General features: G+C 53.4%; 1 pseudogene; it reads left to right on the top strand.

Moving 5' to 3' along the window:
• Positions 1 to 902: 902 nt before the first annotated feature.
• On the top strand, positions 903 to 21,258 carry LOC139362916 (SH3 domain and tetratricopeptide repeat-containing protein 1-like; annotated as a pseudogene).
• Positions 21,259 to 22,256: the final 998 nt, after the last annotated feature.

Here is a 22,256-nt window from a genome sequence, read left to right as displayed (position 1 = left end):
TCAGTTTAGGGCTGATGCACTTTAGCTTCCTATCTAAGGGACTACTCAAATCTGATTAGAAGCTATTGTGGGCTGGTAATTATCCATAATTTTAGGAAGACAGATGCAGTACCAACTCTGTTCTCTAATAGCAGGCTTATTAATTTTAAATTTACATGGCAGGAGAAGCAGATGTCGAGGTGGGATAAGAGTTCAGATGCTTGGTCATTGATAGCTTTTTACTTCCACGTATCACATGGGGATTTGGGACCCAGGAAGCCCGCTGAGAACTGATGACTATCTGTCCCCTGAACAGCTGGGTTCTTTTTCATCCTGAGCTCAGAAAGATTGCTCCTACTGCAGCCAGGGAAGACAGGTTGTTGACTGGTTAGAAATCATGGCAGGTTATTTTCTCGACCCGCAGTTCGCAGTTGGAAAGCAGAGCTATCAAAAAGTTGTCTTCTCTATTGTATTTCAAATCTGGGTGTTTAAAAAATTATGTAAGCAAATTAAGCATTTCTTTAATGGTAGTTGTGTGTGTTCTTGATGCGAATGAGAGGTGCATTCCCTTGTAAAATCCCTGGGACTTAATAGGAAGATGTGAGCCTTAGAACAGAAGTTGGTTTTCTAGATGATCATGTAGACATGATGCTGAGCACCAAAGATGTTGATTGAAACGATTTAAAAAGAAATTTGTCTGAGTTCAGATTTTACACCAATATTTAGAAAATCAGCAAAAGAACTTGGAGGCATGTTCTCAGGCATCCTGTTCAGCCCCATGCCCACATTGTCATAAAATCCGAGTGTGCATACAGGGAGGCGCATTCCTTTCTGTTCTCATCACAGGTCCTTCCCTGGCTCTGCACCTGCCTGTCATGCGCCTCCATGTGAAGAGACCACCAAATAGGCTTTGTGTGAGCAATAAAGCTTTTTAATCACCTGGGTGCAGGCGGGCTGAGTCCCAAAAGAGAGTCAGGGAAGGGAGATAAGGGTGGGGCCATTTTATAGGGTTTGGGTAGGTAAAGGAAAATTACAGTCAAAGGGGGGTTGTTCTCTGGCTCTGGCGGGCAGGAGTGGGGGTCACAAAGTGCTCAGTGGGGGAGCTTTTTGAGCCAGGATGAGCCAGGAAAAGGAATTTCACAAGATAATACCATCCCTTAAGGCAAGGACCGGACATTTTCACTTCTTTTGTGGTAGAATGTCATCAGTTAAGGTGGGACAGGGCATTTGCACTTCTTTTGTGATTCTTCAGTTACTTCAGGCCATCTGGGTGTATACGTGCAAGTCACAGGGGATGCGGTGGCTTGGATTGGGCTCAGAGGCCTGACATTGCCTTCTTCCCGACCTTCCCTACCTTTTCCCTCCTGTGTGGTTCTCTCACAAAGTGAATGGCCTCAGCCACAGCTTCTCTGCAGCTGCATCAGACTGTGGCGACAGGAGTGGCTGTCCCCACGGAGCCCAGTCTTGCTTGCAGCTGCAGCCTGGTGATCATTTTGTACCTCAAGTACGTAATTCTACAGAACGAGAGCCAACATGCTGGGGATGGAGGCGTCTTTATCACGGTGCTCTGCATATTTTAATCTTGGGTAGAAAGTATGGAAAAGTATGGGATACATGTGGTTTGATGTCAGAAGGACATTGTGAACTTGACGTGGACTGAGGATGTTCAGGTGCAACGGGCACCGCGGCTTCATTAAGTGAGACTTCTCCATCTCCCTGCCAGGCACGCACAGGTGTATGGCCACATCTTATGTGTTATTCTTATCTAGAGTGCGCCTTGTCGTTATGCTTAAAGTTCCATGGTGATATTCTGCCTCATAGAGTAGTGTTATGCCCAGACCGTTTGTTCCCCAAAGAAGACCACCAGAGTCCAGAGTCAAAGCGAAGCGGCAAGGATCTTTACTACAAGTTCGAACTTGGTCCCTCCATTCCACAGCATACAAGAGGGCCTCGAACAATGCGAGTGCTTGCTTTTTATAGCCCGATGTAAACAGGATATGTAAAGTTACAGGGAACAAGGTAATTCTCTTGGTTACAGCATTACAATTGGTTAACATTATACATTTAGCATTCCTTATCGGAGATCTCCCAGGTGATGTTTTTCTGAAGTTTGAAAGAAATATGGAGGAATGTGTGCTGGGCTCAGGAAGTTGGGAGATATATGGGGGATGTGCCTCATTCCTTTCAGTAGGTCCCAAACCGCATTCAACACAGAAATGTACTCTTGCTATTATACATAGAAAGGGCTTTCATATACCAAGTGGGAGAGCAGTCCTAAAATCTGGGCTGGAATCACAGAAGGAAGGTTTGGGAAGCAACAGATTCCCTAGTCCAAAGCTGGTTTTTGATGAACCTAGAAACAGGACCAAGAGAAGTGAATTTGCCTAAGGCCCTGACAGTGTCTCACGGTAGCATTTGAACCTAGCAGTTTCTTTACCTATTTCTTTAAATGATTAGTCATGCTTCCTCTGATTCCTATATAAAAGTATTCCTCATTCATTCTTTTGTTTCAGTGAATTATTGCGGTGCCACCCCGTAACAGTATTTGAGTCAAAATGTGGCAGTGTTTATCCCTTTCCAAGGTTTTTAGTTGCACAGGTTTTCAAAGTTCTGCTAACAGTTTCTTGTTGGTTGCAAGGTGTCCTTTCAGAAGCCAATTGTGTGGTGTATTGATGTTGATTGTTGGAGGTAGTTTGGTTAGAACGTACTTCGAGTGGCTGGTGTGGGCCTGGGGGACAGTGACAGCTGCCTGCTTCATGGGCAGAGATGAAGTAATTGCTTCCTGGGAAGTACCATCCTCCTGGCCACACTCTCCAGCCCATTTCATTTGTGTTGGTTTCCTCGCATCTGCACGTTTCTGGTTTCATGTGAGTCTCATTTATTGTAGCATATGACTTCAGGCTGTGGGGAAGAATGGCCATTTTAGCACAGAGATGCACACAAAGGAACAACTGGCTAAATGTGAGAGAAGACATTCTTAGGGGGGGTTTCATTTCTTTTATTCTGTAACAGGCAGTCTGGGAAGCATTCTGGACATGTGACCTGCGCTGTCACAGTTCCTCCTTGCAGGATCGCAGATGTTTGGAGATTGTAGTGATAACTGTTATCATTGAGAAGGTCATTCTCGCAGGCTCTAATAAGTCAGGATTTATTCAGTGTTAATTTGTTAAAGACAACTGTATTTCTAGCCAAATCCATGGGAGACGTTTCTCCTGGCAGTGTTGCTGGGGGTATTCCGTGGCTTAGTCTTAGGGAAGCACACGCCTTTGAATACTGCTGAAAAGAACCCAAAGCGCACCGGAGCACTTTTGCCTTACGGGGTGTTAGTCACTGATACGCATCTCAGTCAGACCTGATGGATTCTTGACCCCTTCCTTTCTTAATTTTTTAGTTTTATGTTTAATTTTTGTTTTTTAAGAGCAAAACCCCTCAGGTGGCCACCATGAATCTCTGGTGTCTTCAGCTGGTTGAAGCCTATTTGCCGTCTCTGGTTCAAACATATTCGAAGCCTGATGATGCTTCCCTCGGTTGTTCTGCTGTGTGACCTCCGCGCCTGCAGGGTTCAAGAGTGTCAGAGCTGGGAGCCGCCTTCACAACTACCAGGGTTTCCGGAACCTCCTTTATCTAGCCCTGGTGACGGAAGAGATGTCATCAGAGGTGAAGGCTTATTGGTTTACATGCCATTGATAATGAACGAGGAGGTTTTCTTTTATATAAGGGGAGCTTCTTATAATGTGCTTTAGTAGGGTAAAGAAGCTTTTGAGGTTTGCTTTCTCTGGAAAGATAATTTGTGATCCTGCCCTTGCTTTCAACAAAAATATAATTTGCATACCAGTGCATGTTGTGTTACTGAGCACTGGCTGACAAATGGTTCTTAACTCGTCATTCACTCCGCCACTGTTTCTTGAATGGCATATGTGTTCCAGCTGTAGTAGGAACTTGCTAGGCTCTAGGACTAACCCTTATGAATCGGGGGCCCTGGGGGAAGCAAATGCATATAACTATAAACATTTGTGGGGATATCAGAGGGGGTGACTACAGGTGCAAAACTTCGTTCATTCATTGCCCCATCTAGGAGGTTTTGTGTCTTAGCAGCGTGTTCCATAGCAACACATCCCTGTATCAAAACATTCATCATATTATTTTGAAATTCTCTGCTTAGGTATGTATTTTTCCCACTAAGTTTAGAACTGGTTAAGGACAGGCTATGGGGTATGTAATATATGTACACACACACACACAGATATACATATTACCATAGTAAATATACAATATAGATTTATATATATACACACGTATATATCTCTCCCTCTCTATATATACACAACACACACACATACATATATACACACACACATATATATGAAATACACACACACACACACACACACACACACACACACTTCTGCCAAGCACAGAAAGTCAAAACTAGGCAACGGTTCTTTTAGTGTTTATGAAAAAACAGATGTGTTAGTTGAGAGCGTCCTTAAGTTGCCAGGGGAAAGACAGGATGGATTCACAAAGGGAGATAGTGTTGTTTTTTTTTTTTCTTTGTTTAACTCTTGAATTCTAAATAATCCAGACTTATAGAACAGTTGCAAAAATAGTACAGAGAATTCCCGTATGGTCTTCCCTCAGATTCCCCAAACATTTCACCCCATTTTTACTTTCTTTTTCTCTCTCTGTGGATATAATTTTTTTTTTTCTGAAATGTTTGAGTGGAAGGTAGAATGCTCTGAGGGATCACTGAGCTGACATAGTCTCCTAAATCCATGCTGTCAGGTGGGTGACAAAGCAGGACAGGAGGGTGATTTTGTAGGAGAGTCGGGCCACGGGCCCGAGTATTCTCTCTGTCCCCATAGTGCCGGAGTTTCTACGTGCTCCAGGCCCGGGTTTGCATTGCACATAATTCTCAAGGGCTCATGGCAAGCTGCGCCAGAGACACAGAGGGTGGGGATGTGGGGACCCTGCCCCCAGTGGACAAAGGACTCACTGCTGGACTCTAATTTGTCTAGGTGTTTTTGTGACTTGCAGAAATACCTCCACCTTGCCTGGGCCTGGAGCCACAGGACACCTTGCCGAAGGTGAAGAATGTTCTGGAACAATGCAAGACCTGGCCAGGCTGTCCCCAGGAGCCAGCGTCCTGGGATTTCTGTGCAGCATCCAGCAACGTGAGCTTGCAGGACCCCGAGGAGCCCTCCTTCTTCTTGGAATCTGAGGATGACTGGGAGGACTCAGAGGCCCTGAGCTCACTGCTGCTGTTCCTGAACGCCCTCAGGTACAAGGCCAGCTTCCGTGGCCTGTACAACTTGGCACTGCTATGGCTGAGCAGCATGTTCTGCAGCTTTAGCGACAAGGAGGAGCTGACTGGGTGCCTGGCACAGGCCCGAGGGGCAGCCAAGAAAGCTGGCCTCTTGATGGCCCTGGCCAGACTCTGCTTCCTCCTGGGGCGGCTGTGCAGCAGGAGGCTCAAGCTGTCCCAGGCCCGGGTGTACTTGGAGGAAGCACTGGGGTCCCTGGAGGGCAGCTTTGGGGACCTGCTCCTGGTGGTGGCTGTGTACGCCAACCTGGCCAGCATTTACCGGAAGCAGAACGGAGAAGTGTACACAGGTGGTTCCCAAAGCCATGACTCTGCTTCTGGGGACGCCCGGCCACATCTGCACACCGAGGTGGAGGAATAGCTCCTGCAGCTGGCGCCGCAGCAGGCGGTGGGTGGCCAGAGCCTGCAGGCCGAGGCCCGGGCCTGCTTCCAGTTGGCCAGGCAGCATGTGCACCTCAAGCAGCCTGAGGAGGCCCTGCCCTTCCTGGAGCGGCTGCTGCTTTTGCACAGGGACTCAGGAGCCCCAGAGGCTGCGTGGCTCTCAGACTGCTCCCTACTCCTGGCTGACATCTACTCCTGGCTCCTACTCCTGGCTGCAAGTGCCTGCCCCACCTGGTGCTGAGCTGTGTCAAGGTGGCCTCAATGAGGACACAGGACTCACTGGCCGGCTCGCTGAGAAGCGTGAACCTGGTGCTCCAGAACGCCCTCCAGCCCCACAGCCACCCCACCCAGACTTCCCACTACCTCAGGCGAGCGCTGGCCTCCCTAACCCCGGACACAGGCCAGGCGCTGCGCGGCCTTCTTCACGCCAGCCTGGCCCAGCCGTACAGCCACCGTGGCTACCACGGCCCAGCTGTCACCTTCATGACGCAGGCTGTGGAAGCCAGTGCTGTTGCCGGAGTCTGTGCCATCATGGACTGCCTGGTGGCCCTGGCCTGGCTGCACGTGCTTCATGGACAGAGCCCGGTGGCCCTGAACTTCCTGCAGTCTGTCCAGGATGCAGTGGTGGCCAGCGAGGACCAGGAGGGTGTGATTGCCAACATGGTGGCCGTGGCTCTGAAGAGGACGGGCCTGACGAGGCAGGCAGCCGAGGGCTACTACTACACCTTACAGGCGGCTTGGGACCTGGGCCAGCGGAGGAACCAGGCAGTGGTGCTGGCCAACTTCGGGACCCTGTGTCTGCATGTGAGTGCCAGCAGGCTGGCCCAGCACTACCTCCTGGGGGCTGTGCGGCTGTTCTCGGGGCTTCCCTGCAGGGAGTGTGGCCGGGACTTCACCCACGTACACCTGTAGCTGGGCCACCTCTGCACCCGCCAGGGCCCAGCCCAGCAGGGCAAGTGCTACTACGAGTGGGCTCTTCTGGTCACCGTGGAGATGGACCACGTGGAGAGTGAGTGCCCCAGTTCCTCTTGTGAGCCTTCTGGGGCCACATGGGTCAGGGCACACCTGGGGTTTGTGATTCGGAAACAAGTGGTGGTTTTTCCACCATCGAAAGTGCTGAGTCATGGCCAGTAGGAGATGTTGGCAAGCGCCCTGGAGACAGGCGGTTCCCATGCAGGGTCAGGCCCTCTGTGCCCTACTGAGGCAGCCAGCTCTTCCTGGTTTGCCCAGGGACCATCCTGCCTTGAGCATTGAAAGTCCTGCGTGCTGGGAATCCCTAGACATAACCCTGGGATCAAGGCAGGCTCTGCTACGCTGGGACTTGGGGCCCCTCCATGAGCCAGGCCCTGAACACCAGTTCTTGTGCCTTGTTATCTGCTTGGTATCTCGGCAGCCTGCGCACCTGTCATCCCACTTCACAGAGGACACGGGGCGGGTGATTGCCCAAAGCCACAGAGCATTTCATGCAAAAGCAGCTTGTTGTGCAGAGTGTGCCAGGCCCCACCCACAAATGGGGCTTGTGGGGTCCTCAGGTGGCAGAGACTGAGCGTGGGAATGTGAGCTTCAGGCCACAGAAGCGACAAAAGGGTGAGTGGCGTGATGGCGGGGCAGCACTTGGCCCCGGGTTAGGGAAGCCTCTTTAGTCTGGGACCAGAGGGTTGAGAGGATTTAGTCAAGTAATAGGTGGTGGATGAGGGGCTGGTGGTGGTGGAGGGGCTGGAGGTGTAGCCTGTGTGAAGGCCCAGGGGTGAGCGAGTGGGGGTGAGTGAGCGGGGATGAGTGGGGTGTGAGTGGTGGTGAGTAAGTGGAGGTGTGATGGGCGTGAGTGAGTGGGAGTGTGAGCGGGGATGAGTGGGGTGTGAGCGAGGGTGAGTGAGCGGGAGTGTGAGCGGGGATGAGTGGGGTGTGAGCGGGGTGTGATGGGGGTGAGTGAACGGGAGTGTGAGCGGGGATGAGTAGGGGTGAGTGAGCGGGGGTGAGTGAGCGGGAGTGTGAGCGGGGATGACTGGGGTGTGAGCAGGAGTGAGTGAGGGGGTGAGTGAGCGGGAGTGTGAGCAGGGATGAGTGGGGTGTGAGCAGGGGTGAGTGAGCAGGGCTTATGCAGGGAGGTGCAGAGTTGGGAGTGGGTGGGTTAGGTGCTGGATGGTGAGAAGCTCTTCTGGAGAGCTAAGCAGGGCCTGGGGCCTCAGGCTGTGGCTTGGCCTTTTCCCCAAGAGCACTGGGGAGCCATGGGGTGCTATCGAACAGTCACTGCAGACTGAGCAGTGAACGGACAGCAGGTGGGCAGGGCTGTCCGAAATCTAGGCCGCAGAGGATAGATGAGGAAGTTGAGTCCAGGGAAATGGCTGAGACAAGGGATACTGTTGAGTCCCCTCTGCCTTGCAGCGCTTTGTCATGGCATAGTGAGACCACTCAGAGGTGCCTCCTGTGGCCTGGACCAGAGCCCCAGGGGCTGTGACCAAACCTGCCCATTTCCCAGCAGAGGCCTGGCACCCATTCCTGGCCCTAGGAGGGATGAGATTTTGGAAAGGACCGTGTGAAGGGGCCCCGGTCCCACACATCTGCCTAAGGAGGGTTGGGGGTTTCAGACCCAGGCTTCTTCCCCAGGGGCATTCTCTGACTGGAAGGAGACCCTCCAGGAACCCAGCGCCCCAGCCCCCACTGCAGCCTCCGGTGGCTCCTGGCACAACAGCCTGTGGCACCTCCTCCTACGAGGCCCTCCCCGGTGTGCTGGGGGATTCAGACTTGGAAATGCAGGCCAGGGAACGGGAATCATGCTTCCCTGTCTCCCCAACCTGAGCTGAACGGTCGAGGAGACCGAGGGTGGGGTTGATACCCCACATGCTTACTTGGGGTCATTTTTGAGTCATTTTCGGTAGTTTGTGTCCTTCTAGGAGTTTGGCTGTTGTGTGTAGATGGTCTGATTTCTTGGTGTACAATTGTTTGTAGTGTTTTCATGGAATCTTTTTATTTCTGTCAGGTTGGCAATAATGTTTCCTCTTTCATTTCTGATTTTAGAAACTTGGGTTTTTAATTTTTTATTTATTCATTTTTATTAGAGATGGGGTCTCATCATGTTTCCCCAGGCTGGTTTTGAATGCTGACCTCAGCGAACCTTCCAACTCGGCCTCACAAAGTGCTGGGATGACAGGCCTGAGCCATGGTGCTCAGTCTCTGATTTTAGTCATTTGTGTCCCATCTTTCTTTTCTTGGTCAGTCTGGTGAAAGATTTGTCAGTTTTGTTATTATTTTCAAAAAATCCACTTTTGGTTCTGTTGATTATCTCTTTTGTTTTTCCATTCTCTGTATTTTTACTTCCCATTTCCACTCTCACGTTTATTATTTTCTTCCTTTTATTCACTTTGTGTTTAGTTCTTTTTCTAGTTTCTCAAGGTGGAAGGTTAGGTTTTTGATTTGAGATTTTTCTTCTTTCTTTGAATGTAGACATTTACAGTTATAAATTTCCCTTTCAGCGCTGCCTTAGCTGCATCTTGGAATTTTTGATACACTGCTATATATATATATTTTTAAGGCAGAGTTTTGCTCTATTGACCAGGCTGGGGTGCAGTGGTGCAATCTTGGCCCACTGCAACTTCTACCCAGGTTCAAGCCATTCTCATGCCTCAGCCTCCCGAGTAGCTGGAATTACAGATGTGCACCAACCCACCTGGCTAATTTTTGAATTTTTTTTTTTTTTTTTTTTTTTTTTTTATAGAGACAGGATTTCACCATGTTTCCCAGGCTGATCTCAAACTCCTGGACTCAAGCGATCCTCCCACCTCGGCCTCCCACAGTGCTGGGATGAGAGGCGTGAGCCACCGCGGTGGCCCGGGCTATGCATTTGTTTACATTCTTCCCAAATTAGTTTTCGGTTTCCCGGATGGTCTCTTTGACTCACTGGTTGTTTAGGAGTGTGTAATTTTCACATATTTTTGAATTTCCCACATTTCCTTCACTGTAGATTTCGAGTGTTCGTGCCAGTACAGCTGAAGAACACCTCTGCTTTGGTCTCAGTCCTTCTCCATTCACTGAGGCTCATTTTGTGGCCTGGCACATGGTCCGTCATGGGGAATGTCCCATGGGTGCTCGAGAGGACTGTGTATTCAGCTGTTGTTGGGGGGTGTGTGTGACAGATGTCCATTCGGCATACCTGGTTTCCGGTGTTAATCTCCGGAATGTTTCTGACGCTAGAGAATCAGAAGCTTTCCACCGTTCCCAGTGCCCTGGCTTTGGGAGGAGCCTGGTTGCATGAGAGAAGCATGTGTGGGAAGACCAGGGGCCGACTTTGAACCCCATTCCCCCAACATGATGCCATGTGTGGCAGACATGACGCTTGGCTTTGCTCTCAGGGTTCCATCTGCGACAGGGGCTACTTGTGCCCCTGGCCTCATCAGCTCAGGCTGAAGGCGGCCCTGGTCCTGGCCAGAGGGGCTTTGTGAAGCAGAAATAGATGGCCTGGTGCAGGGGCCGAGCCTGGCCAGGACTTCGGCCCTGGGAATTGTAAAGAAGGCCTGCCTGTACCATGAGCATCTGCACCAAGGTGTGCCCATGTCACGGTGTGCTCGGCATCTGCCCTGGCACGGGTGCATGGCCTGTCTGCGCTCAGGCTCCCCGCCTATGGGGCCCAGGCTCACAGAGGTGTGAAAGAGGCAAGCAGGGGCCTCTGAGCACAGCCAGCCTCGCTTCGATGCTGGGAGACTAACGTCTTCCATTTTGTCTTCTGCCCAGGCCAGCTGCCGGCCATCCAGTGGCTGTGCTACTTCTACAGCGCCGTCATGCCCAGCGAGGCCCAGTGTGTCATCTACCACGAGCTCCAGCTCTCCCTGGCCCGCAAGGTGTCTGACAAGGTGCTGGAGGGGCAGCTCCTGGAGACCATCAGTCAGCTCTACCTGTCCCTGGGCACGGAGTGGTAAGGGCTGGCTTTGCAGTGGTAGAGGTGGGGGCGGGCAGGGCAGGGAGAGGGGCACAGGGAAGCTGGCCCAGGGCGCCAGCAGCCCCTCTCCTTTTGATCATTTGGTTCCTTGGCATCAGATGCTCTGAGCTGGTGGGCCTGGGGTCGTCCCAGGGCTGCTGCTGGCCCGTGAGTCCCAGCTTGAGCCTCCCTTGTTGGGTCAAAGGTCATCTCAACCCCAGCAGAGGCAGTACGTGCACTCTGGGCTGTTCTTCCTACTATAGTGACTTTTGTCATCTGACCTCTGCCTGCCCCGAATCTTCATTCCTGGTCTTCATCTGTCCCCTTAAGTGTGACCACAGCAGCCACCTGTGGCTTCTCTTCCACAGAAGACAGAGCCAGTTGTGTCACCTGCTTCCCTGAGGCAGGGTTTCAGGGTCTCACGTCCCATATGTGGCCTACTCAGCTTCCCTCAAGCATCCTGACCTGGTGGGGTAACCATGGCCCTGGCCACCCCACCCACAGGGCCCAGTGACATTGCTGCAGTCACACCCCCTCGAGTGTTGGACTTACTGAGAGAGCAGGGAAGGATCAAGATTCCATGGGGACCCGGGAGACTGGCTCCAGTCTTGGCCTCAGGTTCACAGAAGGAAAATGGGCCAGTGGGCTAGAGCCATGCTTCTCAAAGTGTAGTCCCTCGACCAGTAGAGCAGCATCCATGTCACCTAGGAGCTTGTGGCAAGTGGGAGTTCTAGGGCCTGCCCCAGGCCTGTGGAGCCGGGAGCTCTGGGGGCAGGGCCAGCAAGCTCTACAGTCAGGCCTCTGAGTGACTGTGATGCCTGCACACCTTGAGAACCATCGGCCTAGATAGCCTCTGAACACTAACGGCTCCTGGTGCATCTGGAGAAGACACAGGCCATGTCTGGGAGGCAGGGGAGATGGACTAGCACACTCCTCTTGCCACAGGGCAGCATGATGCTTGATTCCCTCAGACGATGTCCTTCATTTTTCCATGCCGTGTGAGTTCACCCTGGCCCTCCCAGAAGCCTGGGAAGAGCAGAACACTGCACACACGAGAGGGCCTTTCCCAGTCCCCACATGCCAGATTCATCTGTCACCAGACCCACGGGAGGAGGCAGACTGGTTCCAGGAGGATGAGAGCCCTTGTTCTGACACCTGTGTCTGATTCCAGGGCCTACAAATCCGCTCTGGACTACAGCAAACGAAGTCTGGGGATTTTCATTGACCTCCAGAGGAAAGAGAAGGAGGCACATGCCTGGCTACAAGCAGGAAGATCTATTACATCCTGCGGCAGAGCGAGCTGGTGGACCTGTACATCCAGGTGAGTGACAAGGGATGCAGGAGGACCCCTGTGCTGTTCACTCTCTGTCCATCCACCCATCCATTCATCCTTCCATCATCTGTTTACCTGTTCATCCTTCCATCCATCCATCCATCCATCATCCATCCATCCATCATCCATGCATCCATCCATCATTCATCCATCCTTTTATCATCCATCTATTCACCCGTCTATCCATCCATTCACCTGTCCATCCACCCATCCATTCATCCTTCCATCATCTATCTGTTTACCTGCTCATCCTTCTATCCATCAATCCATCATCCATCCATCCATCCATTCTTCCATCATCTTCCCATACACCTGTGTGTCCTTCCATCCATCCATCCATCCATCATCCATCCATCCATCCTTTCATCCTCCCATCATCCATCCATTCACCTGTTCATCTTTCCACGCATCCATCCATCCATCTATCATCCATCCATCCTTTTGTCATCCATTCATTCGCCTGTCCATCCATCCATTCACCTGTTCGTCCATCCATTCACCTGTTCGTCCGTCCATCCATCCTTCCGTCTAACTTTCCATCTTCCATCCAACTGTTCATCCTTCTGTCCATCCATCCATCCATCATTCTTCTGTTCACCTCTTCGTCCATCCATTCACCTCCTTGTCCGTCCATCCATCCATCCTTCCATCCATCCATCCGTCCTTCCATCCGTCCTTCCATCCATCCTTCCATCCATCTTTACATTATCCATCCAACCATCTTCCATCCATCCATGATCCATCCATTCACCTGTTCATCCATCCATCCATTCATTCATCATCCATCCTTTTATCATCCATCCATCCATTCACCTGTTCATCCATCCCTCCATCCATTCTTCCATCCTTCCATCATCCATTCACCTGTTCATTCTTCCATCCATCCATCATCCATCCATCCATCATCCATCCATCCTTCCATCTATCTTTCCATAATCCATCCAACTATCTTCCATCCATCCATGATCCATCCATTCACCTGTTCATCCATCCATCCATTCATTCATCATCCATCCTTTTATCATCCATCCATCCATTCACCTGTTCATCCATCCCTCCATCCATTCTTCCATCCTTCCATCATCCATTCACCTGTTCATTCTTCCATCCATCCATCATCCATCCATCCATCATCCGTCCATCCTTCCATCCATCCTTCCATCTATCTTTCCATAATCCATCCAACTATCTTCCATCCATCCATGATCCATCCATTCACCTGTTCATCCATCCATCCATTCATTCATCATCCATCCTTTTATCATCCATCCATCCATTCACCTGTTCATCCATCCCTCCATCCATTCTTCCATCCTTCCATCATCCATTCACCTGTTCATTCTTCCATCCATCCATCATCCATCCATCCATCATCCATCCATCCTTCCATCCATCCTTCCATCCATCTTTCCATAATCCATCCAACCATCTTCCATCCATCCATGATCCATCCATTCACCTGTTCATCCATCCATCCATTCATTCATCATCCATCCTTTTATCATCCATCCGTCCATTCACCTGTTCATCCATCCCTCCATCCATTCTTCTATCCTTCCATCATCCATTCACCTGTTCATTCTTCCATCCATCCATCATCCATCCATCCTTCCATCATTCATCCACTCGCCTGCTCATCCTTCCATCCATCCATCCATCCATCCATCCATCCATCCTTCTATCATGCATCCATTCACCTGTTCATCCTTCCATTCACCTGTCCATCCATCCATCCATCCATCCATTCGTCCATTCATCATTCATTCATTCCTTTATCATCCATTCATTCAGCCACCATCCATCCACCTGTTCGTCCATTCATCCAGCCATCCTTCCATCATCCATCCATCTTTCCATCATCCATCCTTCCATCATCCATCCATTCATCCGTTCTTCCTTCCATCCATCCATCATCCATCCAGCCATCATCCATCCATTTGTCCATTCATCCATCCATCCTTTTATCATCCATCCTTCATCCATTTATCATCCATCCATTCACCTGTTCATCCATCCATCCGTCCATTCATCCTTCCATCAACCATCCATTCACCTGTTCATCCTTCCATCCATCCACGATTCATCCATCCACCATTCATCCATCCATCATTCATCCATCCATCCATTTATCCATTCATCCACTTATCCATTCGTCCATATATCCATCCATCATCCATCCATCCTTCCATCAACCATCTACTCACCTCCTGTTCATCCTTCCATGCATCCATCATTCATCCATCTATCTATTTATCCATTCATCCATCCATCCTTCCATCCTTCCATCATCCATCCATTCATCTGTTCATCCTTCCATCCATCCATAATCCATCCATCCATAATCCATCCATCCATCCATCCATCCATCATCCATCCATCCATCTATCATCCATCCATCTGTCCATTCATCCGTCCATTCATCCATCCATCATTCATCCATCCTTTTATCCATCCATTCACCCGTCTATCCATCCATTCACCTGTTGTTTCATCCATCTGTCCATTCATCCTTCCAACATCCATCCATTCACCTGTTCATCCTTCCATGCATCCATCATACATCCACATATCTATTTATCCATTCATCCATCCATCCATCCATCATCTCTCCATGCTTCCATCATCCATCCATGCTTCCATCATCCATCCATCCACCTGTTCATCCTTCCATCCATCCATCATCAATCCACCCATCCATTCATTCATCCTTCCATCATCCATCCATCCTTCCATCATCCATCCTTTCTCCCATCCATCCATTCACCGTTCGTCCATCCATCCATCATCCATCCATCCACCCATCAATCTATTAATCCATCCCTCCATTCATCTATCTCTCCATTTGTTTACCCATACATTCGTCTATCCACCATCTATCCATCCACATGTACATACATCATCTACCCTCCACCCATCCATACATTATCTACCCACCCATACATACGTACAGACATACACACATCATTCCATCCATCCATCCATCCATCCATCCATCCATCCATCCATCCAGGCATTAATCTAGCCACACGCCCATCCATCCATCCATGTGTCTACATCTCCTCATCCATTCATCCATCCATCCATCCATCCACTCATTCCTCAGCCACTGCTGAGCACCTGTTGTGTGCCTTTTCCCTCCCTCCAACTGGTTCCCTCACATCCTCCCCCAGTGGCCAGCATCTTCTCCCTGAGGGCAGAGGCGCGGCCCCTCACAGTGCCCAGCACCTGCTGGTATACAGCACATGCTCAAATAATGTGACCACTCAGTTAACACACAGAAGAGCTTGCTCCAAGCGACACGTGGCAAATCTCCTTACAAAATGAATCTATCATAGCGGCTGTTTTCAGAGGCTTTCCCAAACACAGTGTGATCTGGAACAAATTGTGAAGCCCACGAGCCTGGTGAAGCTTTCATTATTGAGTACCTGCTGTATACCTCCTTGAGCTGAGGAGAGGGATCAAGAGCTCATGGCCAAGAGGGGACAAGGCCCACCCACAAACACTGCTGATGTGGCAGGGATGTGGCAACGCAGAAAGGAGCCAGGGGCTGGGCTCCCAGCAATCTGGGGGCCACGGAGACTGTTTTGAGTGCAGGGGGAGTGGGCTAGGGCTAGCCCTGGTGGTAGGATTCACAGGTGTCGGGCTCCTGGGCTGCAGCTGCTCTGTCACCTCCTGGCACTCAGGTGCATCAGTTCATTGTCCTCATGCCAGTGGTGGGGGCAGCCCTCATGCGCAGGGTCTGAAAAATACTCAAGTGTACCTGTAGTGTGTGAGAGGAAGGAGGCTGGCAAAGGTGCGCGTGGCCACCTCGCTAGGTGTGGGTCTTGAGGGAACTTCTGTCTCCTTTCAGGTGGCACAGAATGTGGACCTGTACACAGGCGACCCCAACCTGGGGCTGGAGCTGTTTGAGGCAGCTGGAGACATCTTCTTCAATGGGGCCTGGGAGCGGGAGGAAGGCATGTCCTTCTACCGGGTGAGCTGGCCTGTGGGCTGATGTGGGTGGGCCTCAGTGGGGCACCTGGAGGCTGAGGTACAGGTGTGGCAGGGTAGAGGCCTCCCACCTGGAGGCAGGGCCACCCATATACATGATTAGTTTCCAAGTGGTCTCACCAGGAATATTGACCATGCCCCTGCCCGGGACAAACGCTCGGGGCCTGGACGTGACAATGGCTCTACCCATCTACCTGATGACCTCAAGCAACCATGAGTGGGAAGTCCTGTCCCCATCTTCCAGATGAGGAAACTGAGGCTCAGAGAGGCACAGGGACATGTCAAAGGACACACAGCATCAGTGGGAGGCCCAGGTCTGCATGCACCCCGAAGTGGGACGGCTTCTCCCTTCCTCTGAGCTCACGGTGTGGCTCAGCCCTGGGCACAGATAAATGTGGTGTTTTTAGAGCAGAGAGGAGTGCTGGCTCCCCCCAGTCAGACTCCCGGTGCCCAGGTGGGAGAGGCTGGTCTGAGGCTGTTGGGTGTAGCTGGATGGGCCTCAGGTGACTCTTCAGCCCCCAACTTGGGTGTCTGAACTGTGTGTTATCCCAGAGTACAGAGCTGTGTTGAGGTGCAGGGGTAGCTGGGGCGTGGGAAGCTCCAAGTACATGTTTGAGCTCTGAGGAGGGCGCTGGGCAAGGTGGGTGCTGCGGGAAACCTGACCCCACCTGCCTGTGTGGTAGGACCAGGCCCTGCCCCTGGCAGTGACTACGGACAACCACAAGGCGGAGCTGCAGCTACAGCTGTGCAACAAGCTGGTGTCACTCCTGGCCACGCTGGAGGAGTCCCAGGAGGGCTTGGAGTTTGCCTACATGGCCCTAGCACTCAGCATCACTCTGGGTAAGTCCCCTGAGCCCCACCCTGCCAGGACCCACACTTTGCCAGAGCCCAGCCTCCAGGTCTGCAGGCCAGGAGCTGAAACAGCTGCTGGATTTTCCTGGTCTCCTGTCCAGGCAGGCAGATCTGCCCAGCTGGCTTCCCCGTCCGGCTGTGGGGCACAGCCCGAGGTCTCTCACGCAGTGCAGAGCTCCCTGCCTGACTGAGCTCTGCTTCCTCTGCCTGTTCCCGCTGCTGACCACAAGGGCCGCCCAGTGTGCCCTCTGCCTTCCAGACATGCCAGGCATCTCGTTGGTCCCTGTATGTGCCAGGCTGAGTGACACATTCCCTTTCTCTTGTGCCCTTCCCACCCTCATCAACCACACGGCTCTCTGGCTGATAAAATCCCAGTTCCCCTTCGAGCAGTCTGCCCCTTAAGGCCAGGCATCCCCTGGTGCTGTGCCAGGGTCGTCTATCCCCCTCCAGAGACAGGGAACCCTAGGCAGGCCACATGCCCCAGTGCCTTGTGCCCCGTAGCCCAGTACACAGTAGGTGTGCAGCTGACTCCCCAAGGTAGGGGGCTGTGATCGTGCCACACCCAGGAGGAGTCGGATGTCACATCTGTGGGTTGCCTGGAGCCGGGGTGTCTGGGAGCACCTGGACAGCATGGCTTTTGGGCTCCCCTGGTTAAACCCAGTGAGCAAAGGCAGGTGGCTATGTGTAGGTACAGAGCTGGGCCATCCAAGTCCGACTTTGCCATAAGCCTCACAGTAGACAGGGGCAGGCCTTATTAGTTCTGCTTTGCAGATGGGAAAGTGAGTCTGGGAACCTGGAAGGGACTGGCCAGAGCTGCCCAGGTGACCACAGGTGCCTGGAGGCAAGCCAGGTGTGCTGCCTGGGATCTACATACCTGCTCCTGAGGGGCCTGTGTCCTCCCTGCCCCAGGGAGCCACATCCTCACACCTGCCCCTTTGGCCTGCACCCCAGGGGACCAGCTGAACGAGCACATGGCCTACCACCGGCTAGCTGCCCTGCACCACCGGCTGGGCCATGGCAAGCTGGCGGAGCACTTCTACCTCAAGGCCCTGTAGCTCTGCCACTCGCCGCTGGAGTTCAACGAGGAGACCCTCTACTACGTGAAGGTGTACCTGGTGCTCGGTGACATCATCTTCTACGACCTGAAGGTGGGTGGGAGGGGCAGGGCTCGGGGTGTTCCCGGCCCCCTTGGAGTTGGATTTCCACCCACACCCCAGAGGCCTGGGTTCCAGCCTTCCTTAGGAATGACCCAGTGGCCTCCCTGGAGCCCTGCACCCAGCTGGAGGAGCTGGCAAGGTTAGCAGATACAACCTAGCTCCCAAGCTGGCCAGGCCCCACCCTCAAGAACTCAGTCTCAGCCAGGGAGGCTGACACATGAGTGGGCAACGGTGGCCTCTGGGTAAAGAAGGGGGATTGTAGTCAGGGGGGCCCTCCTGGAGGAGGTGACAGCAAAACTGAGACTTGACAGTCAAGTGTCAAGTTGCATTTAACAAAGAAAACAGGTCGGGAGAAGGACATTTCGGAGGACGGCATCATCCTCACATTGAATCCACGTTGCAAGATCCAACCCAAATCCTGGCACCTCCTCTAGGAAGCCTGCCCAGGGTGCCAGCCTGCACTGAGCAACTCCTTCCTGGAGTCCCGAGACACCTTGAATCTTCACACCACCCAGGAAGGGTGGGGTGGGACCAGTGTCTTACCATTGGGTTCACAGACAGGGAAACCCCAGCTCAGGGCAGGGGCAGTGGGGTGGGGCTCCTGCCAGCCAGGCTGAGGCCTTGCTGGGTCGGGTGTGTCTCGAGGGGAGGTGCTGTGCTCCCTCTGCCCCCAGCCCTGCAGGGGTGGAGAGCTGGGACTGGCAGACTCAGACCTGGGGTGTCTCCACCCCTCTGCCCAGCAGGCGCGACCCCTCCTCAGCATCGCACTGGCGTCGCGTCAGTGCTCCTTATGGGCTGAGGGGCCAGGGCGCTCCAGTCCAGGGGCCAAGATCTTGTGGGCCTTAGAACAACATGAGGAGGTGGGGCAGCCCTAAGACCCTGCCCCGTATTCCCCACCGCAGGCCTGGGGCTGCCCGGGAGGCCTCAGCCCAGTGCTGGTGACACCTGGTGGTGAGAAGTGGTCCCCGTGGCCTCCCAAGTCCCAGCCAGACAGGGAGGTGCCAAGTGTCAGGCCCAGAGGGACGCTGCTCACTGCCCAGGGGCTTGCCTGGGACCCAGGGGGACGGGCCTCCCAGAAGAGGCCTTTATCTCTCTTGGTCAAGCCTGCCGCCCACTCCGCCTGTCCAGGAGAAAGGAAAGGGCCAAGTAGTACCTGAGAGGCCAAAGTCCACGGTTGGGGTCGAGTGGCAGAGGCCTCCTTCACCTCCTTCCCATGCAGAGCCCTCCTTCACCTCCTTCCCATGCACAGCCCTCCTTCCCATGCACAGCCCTCCTTCACCTCCTTCCCATGCACAGCCCTCCTTCACCTCCTTCCCATGCACAGCCCTCCTTCCTATGCACAGTCCTCCTTCCCATGCACAGCCCTCCTTCACCTCCTTCCCATGCACAGCCCTCTGGGCCTCATCGTGACTATGCTGTCAGCGCGGGCCAGCTTCCCACAGGGAGGCCCCCTTGGAATTCCCCAAGGGCGGCTGTCTTTCCAAGGCTACACCCTCCTCCTTGTATAGGAGACTCTGGACCCAGGGCCCAGAGGAGTGGGAGAAAAAGCCGGGCTGGATGGAGCCTGGAAGGCTGAGAAGGCAGAGAAGCAGGGGTAAATGGGCATCTTTGCCAATTGCCTCTAAAATGGGGTCCCCTTTAGTCTACACTTGAGAGTGAGCCCTGGAATAGGGTGGATTAGATGTTTACTGGCTCAGCCTGCCACTCACTAGCTGCTGCACACACTATAGGCACATGGAAATGCACAGGGAAATTCACACAAGCACAGGCACACGCACACACAGGCACAGGCATGCACACAGGGAAATGCACACACAGACACAGGCACACGCACACACACAGGGACATGCACACACAGGCACACAAACACGCACAGGCACATGCACAGACACACGCAGAGACATATGCTTTGGCTGGCTCCTTCCTGTTTAGTTGGGAAGCCCCCACCCCTTCAGGAAGCCCTTGCTGCCCACCCCGGCTGAGTCTGGGGCCTCCTGGGCTTCCCTCTGCCACAGCCCGGGCCACCCTGTGTGGTCAGTGTTCGCTCCCAGGTCCCTCAGACTGGGAGCGAGGACATTAGGCTCCGCCATGCACCCAGCACAGAGTCCAGTGTTCGGCTGGGCGGGGGCCATTGGATGAGCAGTGGCGGTGACTCGGGGCCTTCACACGCCCCTGCTCCGTGTGTGGGGTGGGGCAGTGAGGGAATGGACTGCTGCATCTTGGACTTTCTCATTGGCCCTGGGAGCCATCTTGAGATGGTAAAGAGGAACAGGCCAGGCATGGGTCTTAGAGAGGTCCCTTGGGTGACCCCCATGTGGAGGAGGTGCCTGGGGAGAAGCCGGGTGGGGGATGGGAGGGTCAAGGAGGAGGTCTGGGAGACAGCATCCCAACCCAGGGATGGTGAGTTTGAGCCAAAGATGCATTGAAAATGGGAGTGGATGTCTGGGGAGTCACACTCCGTCAGTATTTCAGGGAACATTGCCAGAGAGGACACCTGTGAGATGGTTTTGTACCTGGCCTGTCCCGTGGAGGGCCTGGAAATGGTCAGCATGGACAGGGGCCAGAGGGGAGCCTGGGTCACTCAACGCTGTGCCCCTGCTGTGGCTTGGAGCCAAGGGTCCTGCATGGAACTCTCAGAGCAGGCAGGATCTGCCCTGACCTCAGCCCATGGGGAAAGCAGCCACTGCCTGCAGAGAGGGTGGCACTGGGGCAGGAGGCTTGGGGTGAGTGGGGCGTAGGGACACTCAGGAAGGCTTCCAGGGGTGTCAGGGTCATCCCCACCTCCTGCAGCTGACACCACAGCAGTGTCACAGGCTTCGGGGCTCATGGGGTGAGCCAGCATTGGCTGGACATGTGGAATGACCTGGAGACAGGAACGGCCTCTGGGAAGACGGGCTCCGAGTCCCCCTTTTGCTGACCATGACCTATCCCCTTCAGGACCCGTTTGATGCAGTCAGGTACTACCAGCTGGCACTGGCAGCTGCCGTGGACCTGGGCAACAAGAAGGCACAGCTGAAGATCTACACGCGGCCGGCCACCATCTCCCACAACTTCCTCCTGGACCGCAAGAAGTCGCTCTTCTTCTACCAGAATGCCAGGACCTTCGCCACAGAACTCAACGTCCGCAGGGTCAACCCACCTCCTCTGCCACTCTGCCGGTGGGCCCCCTGGTTGGCCCCCAGCCACCCTCGCTGAGGACAGCATCCGAGGGAGCGGGTTTTGTGCAAGGAGGATGATCTCCTGCCTCTCCTGGTGTCTCCCGTGGCTCATTTTCTGGGAAATGGAGGCATGAAAGCAGAGTTCAAATAGCAATAAATTTTTTTTTGCAATAACATACCGAAGTCCCCAGGGCATCCTTCTCTGTGTTCTTCCTGGGCTGTGTCGAGGGGCCAGCTCCTTCCCTGGTGGCAGCCCTCTGATCTTGGGGATGAGAAGGACCCTGAGTCTAACAGACCTGGGCCAGGTCACCATGAGCCTCGGTTTCCTCGGCGGCCAGACGGGAGATGGTGGTGGAACTCCCTGGGCAGCTCCCTGCTCTCCCTGCTCAGAGCTTTTGCTCTAGGTCTCGTGCCACTGTTGCCTTTAACCTTCAGGCCACTGTGATCAGGTGTGGGGGCTGCTAGTGTCCCTGTTCGCCATTGAAGAAATAGAGGCACAGAGAGGTTAGGTGTCTGGTCCACCGTCACACAGCAGGTAGGGGCGGAGACACAGAGCCCAGTACACTGACCACCACACCACCCTGCCAGCCTGCAGCCAGGAAGGTGTCCCCCATTAGGACCCCAGGTCAGCTCCTGGACCTCTCTTGTGGTGTCAGGAGAGCCACAGGCCAGTGAGGGTGGCCCCTGGGATCCCTCACTCAGTGTCCTCTGCTCCCAGACTTGGTTGGGCCGAGCCTGGCCAGTCCCACCTCTGGCCACTGGTCAGCCCTGCGGGAAGTGAGACGCTGGGATCTCTGCCTGTGTAGACGCTGCTACCCTGTATTGAAAGCCTTATCTGGGCTGCCCCCCAGCCCTCCCTACATGCCCCTCCCCTTCCGGCCCCCGGCCCTCATCCCAGTCCCAGGAATCCCAGGTTTTCCTTCTTGGAATCTCATGGCCCCAGGGAACACAGCTCACACGGTCTCTTTGCCAGTTTACGGCAAGGAAACCGAGGTTCAGAGACTGTGGGTGTCCCACATGATTCTCACGTACACTGCACTCTCCCAGGCCCCTCTTTTAAACACTTTAAATGAGGTGACTTTCACATCGCATGCAATTAACTATTTCAACGCGATTAATGTGGTGGCATTTGTGCATTCAGATTCCTGTGCAACCACTCACACCATCTAGTTTC

Source organism: Macaca nemestrina, chromosome 4 (assembly GCF_043159975.1).
Source record: "Macaca nemestrina isolate mMacNem1 chromosome 4, mMacNem.hap1, whole genome shotgun sequence".
NCBI classification, from domain to species: domain Eukaryota; kingdom Metazoa; phylum Chordata; class Mammalia; order Primates; family Cercopithecidae; genus Macaca; species Macaca nemestrina.
This window is presented reverse-complemented; position numbering and strand designations above follow the sequence as displayed.